The sequence below is a fragment of the Camelus ferus genome, chromosome 6 (assembly GCF_009834535.1).
Source record: "Camelus ferus isolate YT-003-E chromosome 6, BCGSAC_Cfer_1.0, whole genome shotgun sequence".
Lineage (NCBI taxonomy): Eukaryota > Metazoa > Chordata > Mammalia > Artiodactyla > Camelidae > Camelus > Camelus ferus.
The window spans coordinates 47,082,133-47,110,129 of record NC_045701.1 but is presented as its reverse complement, the minus strand read 5'-3'; the positions used below and the strand labels follow the sequence as shown (position 1 = coordinate 47,110,129).

Genomic DNA, 27,997 nt, shown 5'->3' with positions numbered 1-27,997 from the left:
TCCCAACTCCCTCTGTGATGATATTAGGAGATGGGACATTTAGGAAGTAACTAGACCATGAGGGTGGAGCCCTCATGAATGGGATTAGTGCCCTTATAAAGGAGACCTTAAAGAATTCTCTAGCCCTCATTTTTCTACCATGTGAGAATACCAGAAGTTCGAAGTCTGCAACTTGGAAGAGGGTTCTCACCAGAATCTAACAAATCCAGCACCCTGATCTTGGACATACAGCATCCAGAACTGTGAGAAACAAATTTTGTTGTTTAAAAGCCATTCAGGCAAAGGTAATTTGTTATAAGAGCCCAAACTGACTAAGATACTGGGTAACATGGATCATGTAGTATTGCTGCACCCTTAGGTCAGCAGTCAGAAATTGTGTTTCTTTAGTATTTGTGATGAAAATACAATCGCACTGTCAGGCACATGGTTTAGAAAGATACATGGCCGAGGAAGGGCAAAAGCTGCTCAATTTCTACTACCTATTGACTCTGCCAAGCAGGTATATTTACTTGGTGTTGAGGTTATTAAGAAAAATTGCTGATTCATTGTTCTGCATACAATCTTTATCCAAATATGTGGGTTAGGATTAGGGTCCAAGTGGCTGGAGTTCTACACATTGTAGATAGTGCCTTCTTAGGAAAGAGGTATAAGAATAGATTCTCAGTGTATGTGTTACTCTCAGAAAATTCTATTTTTTGGTATCAATCAGTTTACTACCATTAATTACTCTTCCTTGCAGTATTATTGTGTTAAGAAACAGTTAATTACTTTGCTAATGACCAAATCTTCTAATTTCTAATTGCCAATCTACCGTCTTATTCAGCACTCATTGCTTAAGGAATGGTAACAAGGGAAAAACAAAAATAATGAAATTCATAAAGGGTATAGTGTGGTAATTTGTCACACCACCACCTACAAAAGGTTCTTTTTTTCCCTTCCAATCAATCAAGACTCACCATCACAGCAGTTAATTCGCGAGGCACTCACAGTAAATTCTCATCCAGAGAGCACACCTTATTAATTTTCTGAAGAAACCAAGATGTCTGCGTTGATCAGTATTTTACCTTCCTAGGCTGTTCATTAATGTCAATACAAAAGTTCATGAGCTGTAAAATCCTGAGGTTAAGATTAAGCAGCTATTACAAGTGTACCTTCTGGCCTAAAGTGAAAGGCTCATAGTGTAAATTACTTTCCTGCATATCACTTGGTGGTTCAAGAGTGATTATTTTTTACTTTTTTATAAGATCACAGGGAAGCTTTATCATATTTTTTATTACTTTCCTTGCAGTAAACTCGGGGGGGGGGGAACAAAAAACAAAAACAATACGTTCACTCTGAATGGTATTTGTTATTTTTCATCCTCTGAAGATTTATACTTCAATGGATTTTTTTTTTTTTCAGTACAGGAGAAAAGGTGCACTTCCTATTTCATGACATTCTCTTTACTGTTTCTCTAGGCATCATTTTTTGTTAGGAATAAAAATAAGATGAGGCATACTTTGTCTCTTTGCATTTTTACTTGATGTAGTCAGCTTTCTTTGCTGTTGGCAAAAAAAAATTATATGCAAACTATAATTTCAATATGCAGGACAAAAAAATGTCAGCATAAAATGCACTCCAGTCATAAAGATTTCCTAATAAATAATCAAGAATTTTTTCTAAGTCCTTTTATCCATTTAACATTTTTATTATTCTCAGTGAGTGTTTAGATATTTTCTTCCTTCAACCTTTCATAGATTTGTGAGTGTAAGTTGGCTATTGCGTGCTGTCTTAAAGAAATTACATTGTCTCAATTTCTCTCTCTCCCTACATTGACCAGCCCCCAGTAGATGAACTAGTAGCTTCCCATATTTAGTTATAAGAATCTCTTGTACTGTGTAATGGAAATGATGTTGGTTTTAAAATAAATCCATTTTCCCCATGTGCTCAGACCCTGAACTGCCTGACTTACTTGATACCCATCCCACATGGATGCCGACATTACACTTGGTTATAAATGACTTGTACTAAGTGTCTACCTGAATATCAGGTTTTCTGCTATAAATACCATCCTGCCTACCTAATGCCAGTCTCGGCTTGTGTCTGGTCATGTGCTGCTATCTTTTGGGTTAATTGGAACTCCATTTTCTGTGACTATATCGGACTGATTGTACTAGCAGCTATAACCAAGGCACCAATCTGAAGAATGTCTCAAACATAGTGCAAGTTGATTTTTCACTCACATAATAATCACGGGATGGTACTGGTTTTGTGTTGTTTTTCTTGTGGTGATCCACGGACCCAGTCTATTTCTGCACATTTGCTTCAGCATTGTCTAGGACAACACAGTCCTATAGAATTTTCTTCAGTGATGGGTATGTGACAGTAGCCATCAGCTGCATAGGTTTGAGTGCCTGAAATGTGGCTAGTGTGACTGAGGAACTGAAATCTAATTGTATTTAATTTTAATTAATTTAAATATAAGTAGCCATATGTGACTGATGACTTATATTGGATGGTGTAAATCTAGGGTCTTGTCTGCATCTAGCTGGAAAAGAGGTGAGAAAATATAGAAGAAACACAGTCAGTTTATAAGAGTCTTGATCTGGAAGAGACGTACATGGTTCTACTCGCTATTTAATGCCTAGGGCTCAGTAACCTGGACATACCTAATTGAAAGAAAGCTAAGCAGTGTAATCCTGCTGTGTACCTAGGAAGAAAAAGAGGGGGGCCATATAGACTTCACTGAATAGCTAGCAGACCCTCTGCTGCTGAGCAAAGAAATGTATGTATTAAATATCTGAATATAAAAATGGAATTTATTTTTTGAAATTTTTGTTAAATAATTAACATACCATTACCAAAGAGCCAAAATTCCTTTTTGGTTATTTGACCACCTCAGTATCAAAGAGAAGAAATATTAACCTTGTTTAATATATAGGTATTTGATGAATAAATCAAGCATTCAGCTGAGGCAGGTGAAACTTAAATATGTATTTCAGACCTCATCTGGTCCTTTTCATCTGGCCATGTATTGCTGTTGATCACATAAAAACAGCTCTTAACAGCCATAAACCAGGGGCAAGAAGCAGAAAACTGCCTCACTGAATCATGCCTCCTTGAGACTAACATGCTCATATGTCTTCTATTATGTTTCTTCAGTTCCTTTAGAATTTCAGTCCCATTGCTCGATGGCGTGGCAGCCCTAGTGCCTAATTCTCACATGCTGCGGCTTCTTGCTGTTTTTATTGCTATTTATTTTATTAATTTTGATTACACTTCTGCTTGCCCTGGTTTTTCCTGGCCTGGTCTCACAGCTGACTCTTACCTGCCATGAGTGCTGACAGTCATGCTTACCCAGATACATGCTTTTCTGACCCGTTACTATTTAATGGCCTATACCTATCTGAGGTGACCTTATTAACCCCATGTGTGACTGACTTCCAAACATCCAGACGGAAAGTTGAAGAGCCTTCTGGGGAATTTAGTCTTTTAATCTGACATGATTGGACTCTTGATTCTTTCCTTATTTTTTGTAGGCTTTCCAAATACCTTTAATAAACACCTGCCGGGGCTGATAGTGACTAGCAAACTGTATCCTAAATATACATGACAGGACAAGTGTGTTTGTGCTTAGGTGTATTTTTCCTAAATTTGCATTAATGCATTTTTATTCTCTTTGTATTTTTCTCTGCCTAGCTTTATCTGCAAGTAATATTTCATTAGGGACCTGAGTTGGAAAACTTCAAAGAAATATGTCAGCTAAAAAAATTGGTCATAGAAAGTGATCAAAGACAGTATTTCAAAACTTTTCCTTTAGGATACCTCTAAATTGCCATTTTTTTTTTCTTTTGGTATTTTTGAATGGTGTTTCTTAAATGTACAGCTGTTGCTTTGTACAAATATACAGTAAGAAAAACACTAAGCAGCTAAAATGGGACAAGGAGATTTCTTGAAAGACTCATGAATAAAAAGACATGTCACTTTCTGACTTTTTCCCTCTCTTAAATTTTGTAGCTGCTCATTTAATTTCTTTTAAGAAATCTGTTTCTTTTAAACTATTACCGAGAATTTTTGTTCAGAAATATCTAGATGACAGAAATTTTAAAATATCTTATGTTAAACTGCCAAGTATTTTGGTTCCTTAGAGAAAGAAGACTAATATGTAACTTTTTTTGTGGTGAAAAATGAAGAGTTAATGGGATTGGCTTATTATGTAAAGTTATGTACATACAGCGTAGTCATTTTGAATAATTCACTCATCAAGTATTTTGACATGTATTTTTATTATAAAAGTTATTTTTATCTGTATGCATTAATTTGGTATTGCATAGACTGTTTATTAGCTTATCTTGCCTTGTCAAAAAAGTTTAAAGGACTACAATCTGATAATGACCTGGAAGATAAGTAATCCTGCCTTATAAGCTGTTGGTTACTCCCTTAACTCCATTTTTCATCATTATTAAAATGGTTGGGGTATCACAACAGAAAGAACTGGTATAAAACTAAAAATGGATTACTGAAATTAACTATCCATAAAATAGTTAATTCAGTGAATTAATTTGCCCATCAACTACTTATGTGTATTCTTCCTACTTATTTTAGATTTTAGAGGTAGAAATATATCCAAGTCCCAACACTTGTTCTCCATTTCACCTGTGCATTGTTTTATCATTGTTTATGTGTATTCTTCTCTTTTACACTAGATGGCAAATTGACTGCAGGTAAAGACAGGGAAACTCTGTTGGGGCTGGATTTAAAGGGTTTCAGTTCAGAAAATATAAAAAAAGAAAATAGGCCATAACTTTGGTGGAGTGGAAACCAGTGCTGGGATGAAGAGAAGCCTCCCTGGATAAATGAGTAGTTGCCCTCAAGTGAGGTTAGAAATTCCCTAGGATCAAGTCCAACAACAGAAACGGGGACCCCAGGGGAAATATTACTTCACCCCATCATATTCTCACATTCCTTCAATGTGGTATATTCGATCACGTAAAACCTAGTTTATAATATATATCAGGCTCTTACCTTTTTTGTAGAAGTAATAGTTATTTTTATAGAAGTAATGCAAAGATTTATTGGTAGAAGAAAAGTGGTGGAGCAGGTAGCATTTTTGAAGAGTCATCTGATGTTACTTGTTTCCTTTTAATTCCCTGTATTTCCTTACCTTTTTCCTGTTTACTAAGTAATATGTATTGCCTTGAAGTTGTGTAATACAGTGAAGGAAGAGCTTACATAGTAGAATGCATCAGAAGATCTGGTATTCAAGCCTACTCATCATGACATGAGTCCATGATATTAAACACTACTCAGTATTATCTCCAGTCAGAACTTGTAAAGCAATCAGATGCTGTGTATTAGAGCTAACTTTACTAGAGAACAACATCCTGGCTGTCACAAATCTGTGTGTGAGTGACAAAGGAGTATTTACTGTGGTTCAATGGAAATATGAAAGTAATCAGGGAAAGACAGCATGAAATCAAGTTAATGAGTTGGCCATTAAGATCATCAAAGATGGTCACAGGTTGAGAAATGAGAACATATACTGAATAGAGTCTAACAGGTAGAAAAACTGTGGTCAAATTATAGAGGTTTTTGAGTCTTGTATGTTCTTTTTGCCTTGGTCGTTGAAAGAGTTTAAAAAGTATAAGGTGACCAAGTTGAATATAGTGTCACTAGAGGTAAGATGAGCATGCAACTTATCACCCAGTTTTTGAGACTGTAAGGATCTGTTCTTGATAATTACAATAGGCAAAACTGAGGGTGTCCCAGGCAAACTGGAGTGTGTGATCACCCAAATTATAGGTCATGGTGTGCGTTAGGGATGCACTTAAGAGGATGGAAGCAGGAAAAGTGGACATTGTCTTTCTCTAGATATGAAATATGAGGGCCTGGACTACAGTGATGATGAGGATAAAATCAAAGCAAACAATTCAAAGGCACATGTGGAGACAGATGGACAGTACTTAATGTTTGTTTGAATGTGGCTACAAAGATGTGTAAAAACGATGCCTATTTTGGCTGGATATGTCTAAGAGAATATATCACTTAAAAATTAGTAAATCTATCCTACTAGTCTCAAATTCAACATGTGTTAGAGAAAATGGTATGTATATAATGTTATGAAATTCAAATGCAAAGATACCACTGAGTTTTATAAAAAATAAACTGAAATTTTCTACTAGACAGTGAGGACAAAGGACTAAGTTGTATTTATTGTTTTTTTCCCTCCAGAATCCAGTTTAGTCCATGGCACATAGTAAGCATTTCACTGATACTGTTTTGATCATCCTTAAAAGGAGGTTTCTATTTAAAACTCTGTTTTTATAACTTTTTAATGTTATATAGCATAGGAAATAAATTATAATGCTCCTAATAAGGTATACTGGAGAACAATTTTATTGTGATACTAATTCAGTTCACAAACCTTATCCCAAAGCTCAACGCCCCAGGTACATCATGGAAGAGTGAATAACATCCACTTCTAATAAATGAAATAAAGCCACCTGGTGTCTTTACTAAATCAGGATAAATGACAAGGCTATGGGATAGCAAAAATCAATTAAGTAGTTTGATATTGTTTTAGCTTACCCCATAATTATGACAAAAGTACCATGAAATCAAAAAAGTATAATCATTATTTACTTTATCTAATTTTACTCTAAAAGGGAAAGCAAGAAAAAAAACTGCTTAATAAAACCACTGATGCAAAAGCATTAAGAAACATGAATTTCCCACAGATGAATTGCCAAACCCCTATTCTTTGCTTTGAGACTCTCCCTAAAGTATTTATGTGGGAGAATAAACCAATTTTCATGGCTTACTTAATATTATTTTTAGAGGAAGAAAGTACATCTACTAACTTAGTGAAAGAAATCCTCCCATTGTAATTGCCGTTTATTTTCTTAAAGTAGTAATTTAGTTAATGCCTTGTTAGATTATAGTTATACAGTTCTGGACATATACAGGATACAGTGAAGGTTCAGCTTGACCTACTTTGGAGGAAGAAAAAGAAATATTGATAACGCAACTACATAATGAAAATTCATATTCACTGCACTCACCTTCACCACTGGACTGTCTTGAGCCTCCGAAGGGTTCTTGTGCCAACTGCACAGTCCTCTGCCCTCACCCGTTATTTCAGCCGTGCTGCACTGGTTCTGCTGTCTTCAACAAGCTTCATTTTCATCTCCGGCACCTTTCGCTACCTTCCCTAGGGCTTCTGTGAAGACGTGATATAGGAAGGCAGCTGGGAGTCTTGCAGAAATGGCTTGATCCTCATGAATGCACTACTTGAAAATGTGAGAGAGTTAACCCTTTGTAGAGCAGTGCTTTATTAGTTGGGGATAGGAGTCCACAGACAGCTAAATGCTTCCTTCATGTGTGCCCTGGGTGGATAGTTTTGAGGTACATTTTATAAGGCTCCTCAGAGAGTTTTGGTGGCATCAAGTGCTGAGCCACTCTTAGTTGCAGTCATTATCCTAACCATCTTCCTATTGGTTTTTACTCCTTTCCTCACTCCAACTCCCTGGCATTCCAAAATAAACTACCTGACTATAGTTCTTGGCTTTAGGCTCTGCCTTTGGCAGGAAGGTTGGCACTGGAATTAGCCCTAGAAAGCATACCTACAGGATAGGATTTGTGGACTCACTAGTCATCTGACAACTGGGCCTATTACCGATAGTAAGTGCTGCCAGACAGCATTGCCACGTAAGAGCTTACAGAATCTGGATCTGCTAGCATGGCACCTGCAGAACATTACATTGGAACAAGGGACTCAGTTTATAATGAGACTCTACAATATGCACGTGACCATGGGACCCAATGGTCTTCCCAAATATCTTACTCAGGAACACCGAGACTCATAGGACCATGGATTGACCCCATAAAGTTTCAGCTAAGATGCTAGCTCAGGGACTGCCCCTAAGGGTTAGAAGTCTGTGTTACAGGATGTGGCATGGATGTGGAACCAATGACTGATAGGTTGTGCTACATCTTAAAAAACACTGAGCTGGGAACCAAGACATGGAAATAAAATGGACACCATTCATCCTAACTTCTGTTGGTCTGCACTTGTAGAAACCATGGCCTCAGAAGGGCAAGGAAATTGAGGGATTCCTTGAGGGATGGTCTGAGTTACATCACCAGACGAAACACTTGCCCAGCTGATAGGAGAAATGAGAGATCAAGAAATCTAGACTGCATGGTAAAGGATGGGAGGAAAATGGTGAATATTAGTTAAGGATTCAGGGTGAATTGCAGAAGCAGGGGCTACAATTAGTTATAATAAGTGTCTTTCTTGAAACCTCATTCAATTCAGATGTGGATGAGGGGGATTTGGATTGGGGTTAATGGAGAGCAAACACACATCTACCTGTCTAAAGAGGATATGGAGTAGATTATATAAAATATCTCCTTAAAACATTTCAAATCCTGTTGGCTTCATCTCATATACTAGCATAGCTGTGGCAACTAATTTTGAGTGGGTAAAACCTGGGTTTGTCATGTCAAGCACGTATGAACGTCTTACTTCTTGCCATAATTTTTCTCTGATGCCTTGAAATGAGAACTTGGAAGAAACTTGTCTCACACTTGCACAACTTGGAAGTACTAAAGAGTTAATGTCCCATGGAACAATCTTTTATTCCATGAGAAGAGAGAGTGACAAGTCAAAGCTTCCCATTTTCGTCCTTGGAGGGAATGGTTCTGAGAGCCTTTTCCTAAGGCTCCTCAACAGGTCCCAGCAACAAAGAGAACTGATGACACACACACAGTGGTGACTGGGTCAATACAGCACCAAGGCATTAGCTTCCCTCCTTCCCTGTGTGACTCCTCCAGTCCCTTATTTCTGTTCCTGTAAACATGTTTTTGTCTCAGACATTGTTACATGGGTACTTAGCCTAAGGAAAAAAATAATACAGTAAAGAAGGTATATGATTGCAATTCCATCTGGTATAGAGGGGATAAAAGGCATAGCTAGGTCTAGACAAAATTTTGAAGTAGAAGAGTTTATCTTTGATGTTTGCTTGCCATCCTCTTTAGAATCGTTCTGTGTATTCTCATTATTGTGCAGGGCTCCCATGTTCTCATGTTCTTATAATATGGAATCATTTTCAGGTTAAAAAAGATAAAACTAAGGATGTGAAAATAAAGTGCCCATGGTTGTTCAGCATAGTGAGAGTAACAAGAATAACTGATAGGGAACGGTCTCTGCCATTTGCTTCTTTTTATGATTACTCATGGCCAAAGAGTTGTGCTTAAAGTTGTAGATGCAGGAGTTCTGCCTCTCAACATGTAGAAGTGACATTAGTGAAACTGTAACATAGAAGAGAATAACTTTCACAAAACATAAATAAGCATAAAAAAGAAGAAGAAAATATGATTGGTTAATACTTCAGACTATGGGATGTACCCCATCTCTTTATCAGTGATTTAATCTTTTAACATTTGTTTGGTCTCTTTTATTATTTTTTTAATTGAAGTATAGTTGATTTATAATATATTTTATTAGTTTCTGGTATTCAACATAGTGATTTGGTATTTTTTTACGGATTATACTCCATTAAAAGTTATTACAGAATAATGGCTGTAATTCCCTGCACTGTACAGTGTATCCTCTGGGACCCCTATAATGCTATTGTTGGAACACTTGATGTTATTCCAGAGATTTCTTAACTTGCTTTCACTTTTAAAAAATTTTTGCTGTTCTTATCGGATACTTTTCATTATTTTATCTTCCAGATCACGTATGCTTTCTTCTGTATTGCTCAGTCTTCCGTTTATTTCCTGTAGTGTTTTTTTTTTTATTATTATTATAGCTATTGAATTCATCATTTCTGATTAGGTTTCTTTTTTTTCTCCCTAGTTCCTTGTTAAAATGCTCACTGTTTAATCAATTCTTTTCCTTAATTCAGTTAATATTTTTATTACCAATGTTTTAAATTCTTTATCTGGTAAATTATTTGTTTCATTTTTTTTTTCAGGTGTTTTGTCTTTCGGTTAAGAGTAGTTCCTCTGCCTTTCATTTTGCTTAACTTTCTCTAACTCTATGAAGTTAAGTGAAACAGTTACCTATTATAGTCTTGAAGTGGTGTTCTTGTGTGTTAGTGTCTCTGTACAGACTTTGTGTGCCCCATGCCTTTGGTGGGAAAGCTGGATTTGACATGGAAACAAGTTATATCTTTCCTTAGGGTATGTGGCATCTGTTACCTTAGTAGGAAGTGAGATGGAGGGGCTAAGGCCGGTGCTGGGTGTGAGGTGGGACTTCCTCTCTGCTCAGACACCATCATCACCCTGTAAGGGGTAAGATCTGGTCCCAAGTAGCAGAAGCAGAAGCCCACAGTGTTGGGCCTTTAAGCTTGTGTTTTCCCTCTCCTTGTACTGGGACCTTTACCCTAGAGGCGGGGAGCACTGAAGCAAGTGTTGTCCATGCCCAGACAGAGGTTTGATGCATTGCTTTGTAGGCATCCATGGCTCCATTCAGACACAGCCTCAGGTGCAAGTTCCCTTTGTCCCTCACAGCCGATCACTGTCACCTGCCTCTGCCACCCTATTCTGTTGTGGAACCACTCAGCAGGGCTGGCAGGGGTCTGCATGGTCTCCTGGCATGTACTGGGATGTTAGCTGTAGTGTGATGTCTGTAATCAGAGATCTGGGTGGCTTCTCATGTGCAGCTTGAGTAAGCTCCAAAAATGGCCACTACCACCCCACCTGAGATCTACCTGAGGCCCAGGTCACCTGTGTCCCACAGTCAAGTCCTTTCCCTAGTCATCGTCACCTCATATCCAGTGCTGCACTGTGGCATGGAGTTAGCCAGGCTGACACAGTCACTAGGCTCAGGCTGGGGTGCCTGGTGAGGTGGTCGCAGTAAACACAGCGGCCACTAGAGCACGTGCGCTCCACACAAGTGGAGTCAGGGGTTACCCAGCTGTTCCATTTGTCTCAGCTTTCCTCCAACCAGCCAGAGGATTGTCTCCTCCACAGGGGACCCGGAAACTGGGATACCCAATATGTGGCTTGACCTGCTCACTCCCAGAGCAGGTGTCCACCCGTGCAATCTCCCTTTTCCTCTGAGTCCCTTCCCAGGGGCACAGGTCCTGACTTGATCGCTTTCCACCTGATTATGTGTGCATCTTTCTGACAGCCCTGGTTGTACAGGAGTCTTTCTGTCAATTTCCAGTTTTTAGTGAGAATTGTTCCACATGTAGATGCATTTTTGATGTGTTCATATGGAGAGGTGAGCGCCACATCCTTTTAATCCACCCTCTTGATCCTCTTGGGTCTGTGTTTCTCAAAGCTATGGGAATGATAAGCTAACATTAATTTAGCAATGATTATCTTTCAGGTGTCTTCAGATACTTTGCATACATTATCTTATTCCTTTAAAAAGCATAGCAAATATATGCTAATAATTATGAAAGCTAGGGATCAACTAGAATATATGACTCTATCTACCAAAGGACTCAGCCCCTATTTAGTTAGTGAATAGCTAACTTAACATCGATGTCTTTGGTCCTCCCTCAATGTTTATGACTAGAATCATTTTAAAAGTTCTTTTACAAAGCTCACAATTGTTCTTTAATGAAAGCTGAAAAATAGTTGAATATATCGTTTGTAATTTATTAAAGAGCTACATGTATCCCTCTACACATCTCAAAAATTGCTAAGTCAATGGGTAAAATAAAGAGAAAGACAGTTATGGTTGAGGGGCTGATTCCTTGGTGAGACTAAAATTAGCAGAGCCTTTTCAAACTGCAAAAGCAAACATGAGTTAAAATATCATTATTCATTTATTATATGATCATGCTGAAGAAATATGAAAAATATGGGGATATTCACTATTAATAGATGTAATGCATGAGATGTTTTGATATGACTTGGAATTAAACCAACACTAAAAAAACTGAATGTCAAGACACAAAAAGGCAGATTATCCTTAAATATTACTTTTGGCAAGAAGTGCTCAGAGCCTAAATGACAGTCTTTTATCTTTAACCACTTCATTTAATGGTAGCTTCATCTTTCTAATTCTTCAGGCAAAAAAAACAAAACCAACAAACAAACTTGGAGCAATTTTTGACTCCTGTCTTTCTCTCAGAACTGGCATGTAATCTCTTAGCCACTGCTGATAGCTCTAACTTCACATTTAATGCATAATCCAGCTGTTCTTTATCTCCACCATAACCACTCTAATCCAGGACTCTAGCATGGCTTGCTGGGATTATTGCATCAGTCTCTAGCTGTTTCCCTAATTCCATCCTTGCCCCCTTTATTCAATTCTAAACAAAGAAAGACTGTTAAAATATGTCAGATAGTGTTACTTCAGCTCAAAACCTTCATACAGCTTGTTAGCTCATGCACAGTAAGAGCCAAATTCATTCAGATGGGACACAAGGCCCTAGGTGATACTGGCCTGTTGCCCTTCACACACAGCTATCTTATCTCCTATTGTCCTTTCCATTTCACTGCATTCTGCCACCCTGCTCTCCTCTCTCTGGGACGCATCAGGCACACTGAGTCCTCAGGACCTTGGCATTTCTGTTTGCTCGAGGCCTAGCACCTTCCCTACTCGTGTGGTGTGACTCATTACCCCAGCTCCTGTAAGTCTTCGTGTAAATGCCACATTCTCATTAAGGCTTGCCCTATTTAAAACTCCAAAATCCCCTTCAGCTCTGCTTATTCCTCTTATTTTACTCCGTTACTCTCGTTACCAGCTTACACATAATATATATTTTACTTACTCATCTTCCTTATTGTCTGTATCCTTCCCCTATAAAAATGAATAAGGGAAATTTGTCTGTTTTCTTCAAAGTTGTCTTTACTATCTGACACGATAAGTGTTCAATGAATATTTGTCGATTGAAGAATGAATAGAATACGAAAAAGACCTACTAAGTATTTTGAGGGTAGAATCTCTTCCCCATGATTGAGCACTTAGAAATTATAAAGGCCTGATCTGAATTCTCCATTTAAATTATGTCCACTTTCTGTGGATGAAGCATCTAAAAACTACTTACCAATAATATTTTTTATAGTTAAATCTATTTTTCATTTTCTTCATCTGTATTATCTTCTTCCTCTTGTTAGTGTAGTGGTGAGCCTTACTGTTGCTACTTGTCACTTCACAGTGTTCATGCACATGTAAAAGAATGAAAAATGGAGTTGGCAAAATTATAACTGCAAACAAATATTCAGTTCTAAGTATAAGTAAGGTGTTCATTTGGGGCTATAATTTAAAATATGAAACCTGCATTTAATTTTGGAACTTCTTACTGTATTTCCTTGGAAAAATCATGAAAATCCTCTGATTTTCTGTCCTTCAAGCTGTGTAATAGGAATGTTATTAATTCTACTTCACAGGCTCTGGAAAGAAGGAAGTAAGGAAAGAAGGGAGGGAGGGAGGAAGGAAGAAAATTTTAAAGCTAAGACTATTTATAGCAACTGGGTTTTGAGCACCATTTTTGGATTTTGGAAAATATGCCAGGATTGTACATTTTCCACAAGAGTAATGTAACAGGTGCTTTTCTGTCACACTTCTATACTTACATAGCTATAGCTCAACAGTAATTTTTGTTATCAAAAGACTTTGCAGACATGAGTCTTTAAAGCCATCTTACATAGTTTTAAAATCTATGATAATCTGTCCTCACTTGCTTTCCCTGCATGCAATCAATTCGTTTCTTTAATGCTGGCTCTAGTCTGTCTTCTTTTGATTAACATGCCTTGAAGTAGTCTCAACATTTCAACTGCTTATTGACCCAAAGGATCTTAAAACAAGTTCGTTACTAGGGAAGCATCTCAGCAGGATTATACAAAGCAGCTATGCTTGAATGGAGTTTTCATGATCTTCATACAAGCCTTAAGGAACTTAAATAGCTTATTAAAAAAGTGCACCATGAAACTTGGGCACTCTTCTCTACTATTTATGACAAAGTTTCTCTCTAAATCTGCTTTGTTTTTGATCAGGACAAATTGAATTTTACAGTGCTTTCTAAGTCTTGGTCTTATTTTAAAGAACATCTTGACTTATGTTCTTTTATAGCAGTTTGCAAACAGCATTAAAGTGAATGTGAAACACTGAAATCAGTGTTAGTTCTTATCAGTGAGCAAGTGTTACTTCAGCTTTTATTCTTCCTCTCAGTTTTTTTTTTTCAGCACCTAAGTTTGTTCTTTCAAATGGAAGATATTTCATCCCTCAAGCAATTCCTTGACTACCTCCTTAGTGCTAAGTGCAAGTTCTGAATCATTACTCTTCCTCTACTGAGGAAATAAACACAACTATTGTTTTCTTTGGAAATCCTCTCCATGTGATTTTCTCCTCTTTAATCTGAAGATCTGGTCAGACATTGAAAACACTGATATTAAATATTCTTCCTTTACTCTATCTAAATCCTGCCATAATACTGGCTGACTTCACTCATGTAGATGGTTTATTCAAACACCATGTTCTAGGTGTTTGCTAACTACCTTGACTCTGTTTTACTCCTGCCCATGGTGATAACCTAAACCCTTGTTACCACCTAATACGATTATGAATGAGAAATATTAACTTTCAGCCCCTCTCTTGCTGAAAACAATTTTCCCACCAGACTTCTCATACCAGAACATACAGTACACCCACTCTGTGAAATTCTATCATCTTCCACTGTGTTGATCCTAATATATTCTCGAGGTCTAAGAGGGGATTTCTTATCTCTTTTCTAGACAGCCTAAGACCCTAGCTAGATTCATCATCTGAATCACTTTTTCGCCATGACTCTCAAATCTGTCCCATCTCTAGTCCTTCTATTACATCCATCTGACCTAAAGAAGTAAATAAAATAAGTAAATAAAAGCCACTCTAACCTCAAATCAATCTTCCTATTTGTTTTTATTGCTCCTAAGCTTCCTAAACTCAGACTAGGTAAAATGCCTAAACCATGTGCACTGTTGCCAGTGGAAGTTCAGGGAATCTGTCATCTTTTCCCCTGAAGCTTTTCCTCTTGTTACCCTTATTTCAATTAGTGGTACATCTAACTATCCACACACCTACAGCTGGAATCTAAGGAGACAATCTAAATCCTTTCTCTCCCAAAACTTCACATCATGTTACTCATGAAATTCTCACGATATTTGTCTTCAAGTCTTCCTAAGTTTCCTTTGTCTCTTTTCCCCAGCCTTCTACCACTGGCCTATTTCATCCCTTGACATATCTTGTCTAGATTAGTGTAAAAGGCTTTGAAGTAGTTTTCTTGCCTCCAGTCCTGAAGCTTTATCTACAACACATTCATAACTGTATCACTCCTCTGCTTAAAAACCATCAGGTGCCTCCTGCAGTGCCTTTACGACTGAGCTACGACTTTTCTGTGTGTCTATTATTTTCATCTGGATCATAGAATTAAGTGCATTATATTGCTGTTTTATTTTATAGGATAGCTTATTCCCACTAAATATAAGTTCTTTGAGAGCTGTGATACTATATATTCAGTTGTAAGCTGTAAACAGAATTTCTGAAAAAATAAGTTTTGGTGTTTAATAAGTAGAATAAATTACCCAGATTACTAACCAGCTTATACAACAAGGCATGAAACAAAATGCTAACTCATAAAATTATGTTACTATCTATGTTAAGTGTGAAAACAATGCATATTCAAAATATTATGTCTTAGTGCTGAGTACTTAAGCTTAGATACTTTGGGTTGGTGGTTTGTTGAGGTCGGGGTAAATTTTAGTTTAACATATTAATAAATCCAATCACAAAGCTGTTATTTGACCCTGAAAATGTTGTGTCAGTTTACATCACTATCAAAAATGTCTGCTATGAAAAGAATGTAGTGGCAGTGTTTACAAGCTGAGTTTCTAGCTCTTTCGGGTTTTCTCATTTTCCAGGTAAATAATCATTGGCACTTCCTTAGACTCCCATATCATTCACATGTCGCCTGCATGATACAAGGTCAATGAGTTAGATTATTGTCTATCTAAATTAAAAGTCATTGTACAATGGTAGTTTCACCTTTTTAATCAGTGATTCACTACAATTTTGCCTCCTCCCCCACCCCAAAGGACATTTAACAATGTCTGGATACATTTTATGGTTGTCACAACTGTGTAGAGGGAGCTGGGAGCTACTGGTGTCTAGTAGATAGAGCCCAGAGATGCTGCTGAACTTCCTGCAGTGCACAGGACAGCCCACAACAACGTCCAAATGTTTAGTAAGATCTTTAGGAAAGCCCATAATGTCAACAGTTCTGGGGTTGGGAAGTCCTGGATTGGATATGTATTCACCGCTTTCAGTTGCATATATATATATATATATATATATATATATATATATATATTGAGGATAAAGATTGTTACCGAGGAGGAAAATTTTGTAATTATATGGAAGTTTAAAGAATTATTTCAATCTAAGTAGGAATCTAAAAACCTTTTAAAGGAAACCTTATTTTCATTTCATCTTAAGGGGTTAGTAGGATTTAGACATGCTAAGTCAGGGGTAAGAAATTTCCAAACGCTGTAATAAGAACTGAGACATCTATTCCATTTTCTTCCTTATTTTTTCTTCTTTCTTTACACTCTATTTCATTACACTTTCTTGTACTACTTAATATGGTTAAGTGACACTATCCAATGGAATCAGCTTAACTGAAATCATTAAGTAACTATGATTTTTCAAACATGCTGGTAGACCCACATGTCTGCTGGACCCACAAATAGAATAGTGGCTTTTTTTTTTTAGATTTTTAAAATATATATGGATATATATGTACATACACATATATGTAAATATGTAAATATCCATGAAAGCAGAGATGAATGAGCAGTTAATTCATTTTATAGGAGAACATGAGAGATAAACACCCAGAAAAAGGTGAAATTTGGACTGAACTCTGTTAAATGAGTAAGAATTTGAGGGCAGAGAAAAGAGAAGCTACCATGGCGCAGGAGTAAAGTCAGAGGTGTGAATGTGCCTGTTCTTTTGGAGAGGGTGGCTGGGTATTATTTTAGGATTAGGGAATAAATGTCCTTATGTGCATATTTAATTCACCTGTACATTCTATACATAAAGGTTTCATTAAAATTTTCATTTAAATAACCACATAACCCAATATTAATTATTGGCAATTTATTTTGCTTTCAAATTTAGTGCCAGTGGATATCACATTTAGCATTCCATTTTATGTGTGTATGTGTGTGCGGGGGCTGTGTTTTCATTTGTATTTGTTATTTTGTTTTCTTTTGAAGTATAGTCAGTTACAATGTGTCAATTTCTGGTATACAGCATAATATATGTATATATATGCATGATTGGGACATTATGCTGTATTTGTTATTTTTAATGGTTAATTTTGTTTTTACTTTCTCTGCCCTTCTAAGGCTTCGCTTTGAGAATGAGATGCTGGGATTCCTCCCATGCGCTGAATCACTTTTAATAATCTGTATTTCTTTGTTTGACATTTGGCACCAGGCTGAGACACAGTGCTGTGTAATCACAGCAAGAAGTAGATTCTAGTGAGATGATCGGGGATCTGGCTGAGGTAATTAGACAACTTTACATTTTGAGAGGTAGATGTTTGCAGTGAGTCTCATTTTATTATTTCTTCTAAAGCTTACTCTGAGAACATAAGAAACTTTGTGTCAAAGAAAATCAGGTGTCCCAGACTCCTTGCTCTTCCTTACTCCTCCAGTCTAATCAGGCATCACATCCTGAGGTGCCTGCCCTCCAGAGTCTCTAATTTTCCCCTGCGCCTCATTCCTATGTCAGACTCTCTGTTCTTGCTTTCACCGGGCCTCCTCTAACAGCTCCTCTTCAGGGGCCCTGCATTCAGGTTTCACTCAGTGCAGCAGAAAGATTTAGAATGCAAATTTGCTCCCATTGCTTCCTTACTGAAAACTTTTCCATGGTCTCCACTGCCTGCAGAATAAGATCCAAACTCCCCAGAGAGATGCACAAGACCATTTAAGTCTTGGCTCTGGTACCATCACCCGCCTCATGCTTTGCCCTGTCCTAACAAGCACAGGCCACGTGTGTATGGACTAGAGACGGTTGCTGTGTATACTGTCCATGCTTGTAGCAGACGGGATCCTCTCAAGGGAGGACACTGCCTGACTGCGAGGAGAGTAGCCAGCTGTACCTCCTCCTTGTCTGCCTCAGCTTTTGAGCTGAGTAATGCTCTTCTCCCGATGACTCCAGCCAATGGTTGAGTAAGACTGTGGTCTTATTCCCTGGTCATTGCGCCCATTGGAGGATCCTCTAAATAGGAATCCTTGCTCCACAGATCTCTGGGCTGCCAGAGACTTTGTCAGGCTTGTATTACAGTTTTGATTCCCCCTGCCTGATCCCTGCATCCCTCTTGTTCTTTTCACAGGGCTAACTCTCCAGTAAACTCTTATCTCTGTCTCAGTTTCCATTTCCAAGAGGAATCAAGTGACACAAAGATCAGTGTGCCCGTCTGAAGCAAGCTGTCCCTCAGCAAAGAACACCTACTCTGTCCTTTTCATGGAGTTTCATCTTGTCCATTCAGACTTTCCCTTTAAACTGAAGTACAACAGTTTCCTTCTTCACCATCATATCTTCTCTCTTTGAACTGTAATTATTCCTTTACTCGTCTCTCCCGTCTCTTCCGACACCCAATCTTCCCAAGGAGACAGATTCCCCAGGCCTTATTTGACTTTATAACTTCAGTGCCTAAAATTATACCTGAGAAAGTGTATTCAGTTACTGATTTAACAGAGTTTTAATTTAGTGTTTATTCAGTGAAAGGTCCTTTGCTGGAGATACAGATGTAAATCAGGAAAATAATTTCTGTCCTTATTCAGTATACACATACCTGGAAAAAACTAATTATACAATTACTTATCTTTACTACTGGATAAAGTGCAAGGAAAGAAAGTTAGAAGATTATAAGGATATAAAAAACAGGATGGACTTGACATAGTCTGAAAGTTTTGGAAAAATTGAGGAAATATAAATATAAGCTGAATTCTGAAGGCTGATAGAAATTAATCAGCTGAAGTAGGAGGGAACATGATAAATGCTTATTGAATGAATAGAATAATGTACTTTATGTTTGTAAAACTATACTCGAGACAAATATAATTTTTATCAGCCACTTCAAATCTTTCTTTATTGTGACCAATTACATTTAATATATTTTTTCTTCTAGGAAATATTTTATTTGCATTCTAACTACCATCTCCACAAAACTATTTAAATATACTTTTCAGCTGTAAATATGTCTAGTTTCAAATCTCACGGTATCATCTGCTGATGGTCTAAGTACCTATCTGAAACCAATGCAGTATTAGAGCATTTTCAATGATTTTCCAAATATCATTTATTTTTAACCTCTTTAATAACCCATCTAAACAAGTACTTACCAACAGGATTGATTCTTACAAATGTTATTTATAGCAGACAATCAAGAGTATGCTTTTATATATTCTGGCAACAGAATCTTTAATTGTAATGCATTTCTTTAAAATGTATTAAATAACATGTTCCTTCCAAACATCTGTCAGTTCTAGGTTCGTAGAAAGTACTCAGTTGCAACATGTGTAATCAAAGAGAACTGAACTGCTGAAATGCAAAGGTAATAATAATAATAATTTTGGAAAATGTTACTGGAAATTTGACAGTACAGCTTTTTGATACCAGATCGCTGGTTGGATTAATTTTTATTTCCTCATCATGTTGTTGGCCCCATGCAGACACAAATCTATTTCTATTGTTTCCATTTTTCACTTCACTCCTTATGCCTCATTAGGCTTGCAACAGAGAAGAGGCTAGCGCAAAGTAAGCTTGGATCAGCCATTCCCCTATAGGCCAGAGCAAGCAAAATCAATCACTGTCCATTCAAGTAGTTCTCAGCTATTGACTTTAAACTTTCCTGATCTTCAGATTACTGTACTGTTAATTGCACTGAAGTTGAATGCTAGTGCTTCTGCGTATTCTTGAATTATCTTTGGAGAATATATACACTACTATATCTCTATTAATTTCTTATGTGAATAGATGAAGGTTGGGATCTTTAACCTGTGATTAGAACACCCTAAAGCACTTATGAATAGCTCCTACATAGAAACTGCTGCTAGTCTGCTGAAGAATTTATAGCTTTCAGTTTCAAATTGCATAGTATATTGATTTTTAAAGTTCTGTGTATTAACTATTAATATATCCACACAAGAAAAATAATTGACCAGAATTGATGAAAATAACATTTTAAAAAATCATATGAAAATATTTGATTTGTGTTGTTTGACACTTGTTTTTCAGACTTTAGTTTTCCTACAATCATAGTTATTAAATCTAGTATGTGAACATTATTATACAAATATTAAGAATCATGCATAATTTCTTACATTGGACACAGTAGGCAGTAGGTGTTAATGACTTTAGACAAGTTGCTTTTGAGCATGGAAACTTGTTTATCAATCATGACCTTTGCTGAGGAGCAAAGGTAATTGACATATATCCAAAATACAGTCGTGTCTATCTTGACATGGTCTTAAAAGTTAGCCAACACCCTGACTTTCCAACTAAAGCCCCACAGATTTGAAAGGTTAAATTTAGGAATGACTGTGAGCATGTCTGCATAAAAAATACAGTATCTAGAAGAAAACAACACTAATTCAACTTACCAGGTAAACATTTTGTAAATCAAAAGCTAAACTGTTATTTTTTATGGATACAGAGAAAATTTTTCCTGAATGGGAACACAAATCAAGCTCAGACTGATGAGTTACAAAACACTTCATAGAGGTATTTTCTCTTTTAAATTATTTTAATCCAGAGGGAGGATATAGCTCAGCAGTAGTGTGTGCTTAGCACGCACAAGGTCCTGGTTCAATCCCCAGTACCTCCATTAAAAAAATAAAAATTAAAAATAATTAATTAAAAAAATACATAAACAAACTTAATTACCTCCCCCAAATAAACATTTTAATCCATCATTTGCATGAATTTATCATAAATAAAATATGAACTCCTAAATCTTATAAACAATACATTGTTAAATAACAATCCCTTTAGACAAAGTCTCATTTATTCTTGACCTTTATAATACTCTTTATTACCTCTTAGTGATGATTCTAACTCCTGTAATATGAGATGTAGATAGAGGACACTTGATTAGACAGTGAGGTAGTCATTGGAATTTGTGCAGATGCAGAATTTATCCAAGTCTGAGATTTAGTTCCATTTTGGAGTCTGATAAAGACGTTTACATTTGCAACATGGGCAGTACCTTTCTGCACTTATACACCCTGCTTCCTTTAACTCATTGAATTCATTGATTTTTTTTTTTTCATGTGGTAGAAAGCCACTAATTTATATCTTTGCAGCTTTTAATCTATCTTTATTTTTCCACTATAGTCATAACAGTAGATGGTTAAGGCAACTTTACAATTATGCCTTCATCTTCATCTTCTAAGAACTTGATTAAAAACCAAAAGTTTTAAACTATTTCACAGTCTTTTTAGTATCTTCCCAGGGTGCTAGCAGTAGTAATCTAGTCTGTGCCTCTAGCATTCCTGGGTTGAAGTGAACATATACGTACAATCTTACCCTAAATAAACTAATGAGAAATCACGTATCTTTTATTTTTTAAAGAATTTTTATTGAAGTGTAGTCAGTTTACAATGTTGTGTCAATTTCTCATGTACAGCACAATACTTCAGTCATATAGGAACATACATCTATTCATTTTCATATTCTTTTTCACTGTAAGTTACTACAAGATATTGAGTCTAGTTCCCTGTGCTATACAGTATAAACTTGTTTATCTATTTTACATATATTAGTTAGTATCTACAAATCTCAAGCTCCTAATTTATCCCTTCCCACCCACTTCCCCTGCTGGTAACCGTAAGTTTGTTTTCTATCTGTGAGACTGTTTCTGTTTTATAAATAAGTTCATTTGTCTTTTTTTTTTTTTTTTAAGATTCCACATATATGATATCATATGGTATTTTTCTTTCTCTTTCTGGTTTACTTCACTTAGAATGACATTCTCCAGGTTCATCCATGTTGCTGCAAATGGCATTATTTTATTATTTTTTATGGCTGAGTAGTATTCCATTGTATAAATATACCACAGCTTCTTTACCCAGTCATCTGTTGATGGGCATTTAAGTTGTTTCCATGTCTTGGCTATTGTAAATAGCGCTGCTATGAACATTGGGGTGCATGTATCCTTTTGAATTAAGGTTCCCTCTTGATATATGCCCAGGAGTAGGATTGCTGGGTCATAGGGTAAGCCTATTTTTAGTTTTTGGAGGACTCTCCATACTGTTTTCCATTATGGCTGCACCAAACTACATTCCCACCAGCAGTGTAGGAGGGTTCCCTTTTCTCCACAGCCTCTCCAGCAGTTATCATTTGTGGAATTTTGAATGATGGCTGTTCTGACTGGTGTGAAGTGATACCTCATTATAGTTTTCATTTGCATTTCTCTAATAATTAGCAATATTGAGCATTTTTTCATGTGCCTCTTGGCCATTTGTATGTCTTCATTGGAGAATTGCTTGCTTAAGTCTTCTGGCCATTTTGAATTGGGTTTTTGTTGTTGTTGTTAAGTTGTATAAGCTGTTTATATATTTTGGAAATTAAGCCCTTGTTAAGCCTCATCTTTTGCAAATATTTTCTCCCATTCCATAGCTTGTCTTTTTGTTTTGCTCATGGTTTCCTTTGCTGTGCAGAAGCTTATGTTTAATTAGGTCCCATTTGTTTATTTTTGCTTTTATTTCTATTGCTTGAGTAGATTGCCCTAGGAGAACATTGCTAAGATTTATGTCAAATAATGTTTTGCCTCTGTTTTCTTCTAAGAGGTTTATTGTGTCTTGTCTTATGTTTAAGTCTTTAAGCCATTTTGAGTTTATTTTTGTGTATGGTGTGAGAGAGTATTCTAAATTCATTGATTTATATGCAGCTGTCCAGTTTTCCCAACACCATCTGCTGAAGGGACTGTCTTTACTCCATTGTATGTTATGCCTCCTTTGTTGAAGATTGACCAAAAGTTTGTGGGTTTATTTCTTGGCTCTCTATTCTGTTCCATTGATCCGTATATCTTTTTTGTGTAGTAATACCATGCTGTTTTGATTACTGTAGCTCTGGCATACTGTCTCAAGTCTGGGAGGGTTATTCCTCCAGTTTCATTCTTTTTCTTTAGTAATGCTTTGGCAATTATGGGTCTTTTGTGACTCCATATAAATTTTATGACTACTTGTTGTAATTCTGTGAAAAATGTTCTGGGTAATTTGATAGGTAGGGATTGCATTAAATCTGTAGATTGCTTTGAGTAGTATAGCCATTTTAACAATATTAATTCTTCCAATCCTAGAACATTGGATATCTTTCCAAAAGTTTAGTGCCCTATCAATTGCTTGTTTATTTTGTTGTCAGTTTTTTTCTTCTTTTTATTTAGAGGAAGCAGGATTAGTGACATTAAATAACGGTCATAACCTTGTTACTGGGAGGAGGGGAATAAGAGTTACTTCAGTTCTAAGTCACCCCCCAAAAATGAATTTTTAATGAGAGACAGGAAGCATGATATGAACAAGATTTTATTAGTAAAGTTAAAAGGTAGTAAAATATATAGTATACTCCCGAGAATTGAGAGCGAGTGAAACTGAGAGAAAAACTGGTGTTGCTCCGTTATTTTTCCTGCTTTTATATCCTGGCTTAGGGGGCATTTTCATGATTGATTGATTCATGGCTCAGGTTCTGTGAGTGCTCAGGCTGACTGACAGCTTAGGTTCCTTGTGCTCAAGCACATCCATGCCCATCTCATTTTTGCATGTCCTTACCCATGATGCACACAGAGAAACCTACAGGAGGGGGGCTCAAACTGTAATGTTAATTACATTATAATGAGCATTGGGTCAAGTTAAGCCAGGTCCTTCTCTCTACTGTGCAGCTGCAGTGTTCAATGCTAGCCAGCTTCTTTGTTGACCTTCATTTAGAGAAAGTAAAAGTTTTTAGAGCCCCTTATCCTGAGCACAGGGATACTGTTATTTTCTGGGTTGCTCCCTCCCTCTTTGTCTCCCCTTGCCGAGTGCTCATTTCTGTCTAACTGCCTAACAGCCTCACATTCTGAATCTTTAAAATGGTGACAATAACATCTTGTTATAAATTGGGAGAGTTCCATATTTATTTTACACATGTGTGAACTGAATGTTATATATATAAACAAGTGGCTAAGTTGAGCCAGAATCTCCACTTTTTTGGTTTCCTGTCTAGTGCTCTATTGTTTTTCTTATTTTAGGTGTCTTTTGTCATAGGTTATTTTCTATAGTCATCTTCACTTTTTAAAAAATTTTAAAGAATTAAGCCAAAATAATCGAAGATCACATAAAGCTATATTATTCTTAGCAACACTGTCTATTTCTAAGCCAATGTAGACACAGATAGAAATTTAATTTATTCTCTTTATTCCTACTTCATACAGATATTTCAAAATTTTGGCAGGGAAAAGGGTCAAGAGGACCTCATACTTTACCACTCAAAGCTTCACTGGTGATTTTTCACAAAACAGTCTCTTTTTCATAATGCTTGTTAAAAGAATTGCCTTTGTCTGGTACTTGAAAGAAACTTAGCTCATGTAAATTCATCTTTTCTTTCGTAATAAGTGTTCCTGAGCAGGGCCACTGGCTTGTTTTGTAAAGATTTTATTTTTAAAGAGTCTAAAACTTCTTATGCAAGATGCAGGTGCGTGCAAGAGGAGGTTTTGTTTAAACAGCTAGTTGCTTTACACACAGATACAAGAAGGTAATAAAACTAATGGAATTTCTCTTCAGAAATGCATAGACACGCATTTGCTACAAGCCCAATTACCAACTATTCACTGACCTCTTGAAAAGAACATGTCAAATTTTGTCATATAGTTTCTGTTACAAAACAACTAATGCATCTTACAAACACTGGTTCAAAAAATAATTTGGCCCCATTTGCAGTCTCTTTGCTGGTTCGTACCAGGATTAATATGCTCATATATGTAACCATCACAATCTTGGTCATGAATTAACTGAATAGTTAAAGTCCTGGACCACTCCATAGTAACCCCTGTGGGAGAATACTTAGTCATATTAAAGAACACATTTTACAATAATTGTCAAATGTGAGTCCATTTTCAGTTCATATTCTGAAGCAAGAAGAGAGCTTTGTACTCTCCTTTTGACACTGCAGGGAGAGAAAACTCAGCCATCTAAGAGGAAAACTGCAGATTTTGGTGAAGAGTAAAACAGTGCTCTTAGGTTAAAACTGCAGATTTAAGTAGTCATTTTGGGGCTGTAGTTAACAAGGAAAGTGGAAGAATTCCACAGAACAATTTGGGCAAGTGCCTAATCAAAGGCAGTCTATCTAGTAAGAGCCAAGAAATGTCCTACAGAGAAGTACTAGCCCAGTCAGCCATTCCAACCCAAACCAGTTCTTGAAAAATAAGACAGCATTTTGGGTTGATTTGCAAAGAAACTGAAGCCTCACTGTCCCCTCACCACCTCTCTGGTTTAGGATTAGCATAAATTCCTTGCTGGGGCAGAACTGAAGTCAGACACCAGAACCAACTAGTTTTATTTATGTAGATATACATTTACATAGATATTTATATATGCATATATTTTCCTGTAAGTATAAATTTTGTTATTATAGAAAGTTCATCATTTAAATCAAATTAGAGTTTTATCATGATAAATCTCACACTATATTTTTTTCTCTACCCAAAACAATAACAAAAGTATAAACTGATGTCTATTACCTATTAAAGTTTCAGTTCCTAGAATGAGCAAAAAAAAAAAGCAGCCTTGTAGGATTCCTTCCTGAAGACACTATTACCTGCACATGATATGGATTATAATGTAACTTTCAGATAAATATTGCCTTTTTGGAATGGCTTGATAACTATTACTAAATGATCTCATTAGCATCTTCACATTCCAAGCTGTTTTGTACTCTAAAGTAAAATTTGCCATACCCACCTCTGCATAAGCTTGCCAAATTAAGCACTTTCAACAAACAAATGTCCTGCTAAGAATATAACATATGTCATCTCTTGATGGATGGTTTGACACAGTCAGTTCTCATTCCTTTTAGCCATTACAATTTTTCTGGCTCATATTATGCCAATTGGACTTTTTTCCACATCTTTTAAAGTTCATTCTTTTCTAGAATCTTGTATATATTGCCAAGATGAGTGAATTACTTTAATTTTTATGGCGGTATATTATAAGCTCTCTGCAGACACAGAATCTAGCGTGTTTGGAAAACAAGAGCTAACCTTTTAAATGTTTGGATTAAGTCAGTAATTAGCTGGGTAATCAGTGATAGGGTTTTGCATACTGGTGTACCTTTTATATTGTACTCCTGGAAAATCAGTTATCTTTTCCCCAAATGACCATAATTAATTGAAGGAGCTAAAATAGCTACAGCAATGTAGGTATCCAGTGTCATGCATATCCTAGGCATCTTTTTCCCCTTCATCTGTAAAAGGGACATTGAGTTGTACTTGATGTGTGAGGGGGGTTCCTTTGGCCTCTTTGTTCTGCTTTCTATGGTTCTATGAGATTACTTATTAAAGAACATAACTTATCAGTCACTACCTTAACAGAATAGGGGGACTTCAACAAATAATAGGTGAAATGCCATTTAATGCACTTAAGATGTTAACAATCTAGCAGAGGAAGCAGAACATCCACTGATTTACAATTGAGTAATCCATTTTAAAGATGGAAAAATTAAGGACCAAAAAAGTAGGTGACGTCACACATAAAATACCACCCTCATTAACTAGGGTCGTTAAAATGATACATTAAGCGTATTCTATCTGGGGAAACTTGTAAGAAAAAAAAAATAGAGAAAGGGATGTATTAGTTTGCTTAGGCTGCCGTAACACAGTATCACGGATTTGGGGGCTTAAACAATTTATTTCCTCACAGTTCTGGAGGCTGGGAAGTCCAAGATCAAAGTGCTGCCAATTTGAGTCCCTGGTGAGGCCTGTCTTCCAGGCTTGCAGACAGCTGCCTTCTGGTGTGCTCTCTCTGTGGGCAGAGGAGTGAGCTCTGTCTCTTTTTCTTACAAGGACACCAGTCCTGTCAGATTAAGATGCCACCCTTATGATCCTGTTTAACCTTTATTATCTCCTCAAAGGCCCCCATCTTCAGATACAGTGACACTGCTGGTTAATGCTTTAACATACAAATTTTGAGGGACACAATTCAGTCCATAGCAGGAAGGAAAGTCAAACAATGATGCAGTTTTCGGAGAAGTCTAGGCTCAGCCTGACCCAGAGGAAAGTATAAATTGCACCACAGAATTAGTCCTGTTGAGGCTAGAGGCTGGCTCTTATACCATTTCTCTCCCCACTCCTACTGCAAGTACTGTCAACTCGGTCAGTCATGTTAGCAGATCGCGGCGAGATATAAACTGTATGATTGCTCCATTTATGCAAGGACAGTTCTCTGGAAGAGTTTGCAAGTGAGAGCCATTGGCAGCAACTCTGGCAAGAGTTAGGAGATGGGCATAGCAAACCAGTAAAAGAGGTCCTGGGGACATGAGCAGGGTCCAACAGGATCTGCTAAGTCACTAAATTCTGCATGAGTTTCTTTCACTTATTTGAATGTTATTTCCTTAGTTCAGACCCCTATTGTTTCTCATCTGGATACAGTAATAGTTTCATCCAATTTTCCTGCATTCAGTGTTTCCCTTCTCTATTTCATCCTTTTTCTTGTTACCAGATGGTACTTAAAACATAAATCTGACCATGTCACATTTCTGTAAAATCCGCCAGTGACATCCCTAGGGGAAAAACCAAACTCTCGATGCTACACCTATGATGTTTTTTTAATCTGAATCGTCTCTACTTTTCCACCTTCACCCAATGCAATTTCCAGATCCATATACCATGCTCTCCTGAAAAAATATTTTTTTAATCTGGGGACTAAACACATGCTATTTAATTCACTTGAATTGACCAAGCATTTTCTTCAATCAACTTTCTTGTACCTACTCTATAATCCTAACTAAAACGACACCTACTCCAGGAGATCATCT

General features: G+C 36.7%; 2 long non-coding RNA genes across 2 annotated transcripts in view; one reads left to right on the top strand and one right to left on the bottom strand.

The window, feature by feature from the left end:
• The window catches only part of LOC116664255, a 575,010-nt gene that overhangs the window by 487,140 nt on the left and 59,873 nt on the right, over nt 1-27,997 (top strand). The gene's annotated exons all lie outside the window — the stretch shown is intronic.
• Nucleotides 598-27,973, bottom strand: LOC116664258. The gene is made up of 3 exons (XR_004320678.1): nt 27,893-27,973; nt 14,562-14,568; nt 598-609 (listed from the first exon to the last, which is right to left on the bottom strand). It is a non-coding gene; the product is annotated as an uncharacterized LOC116664258 (long non-coding RNA).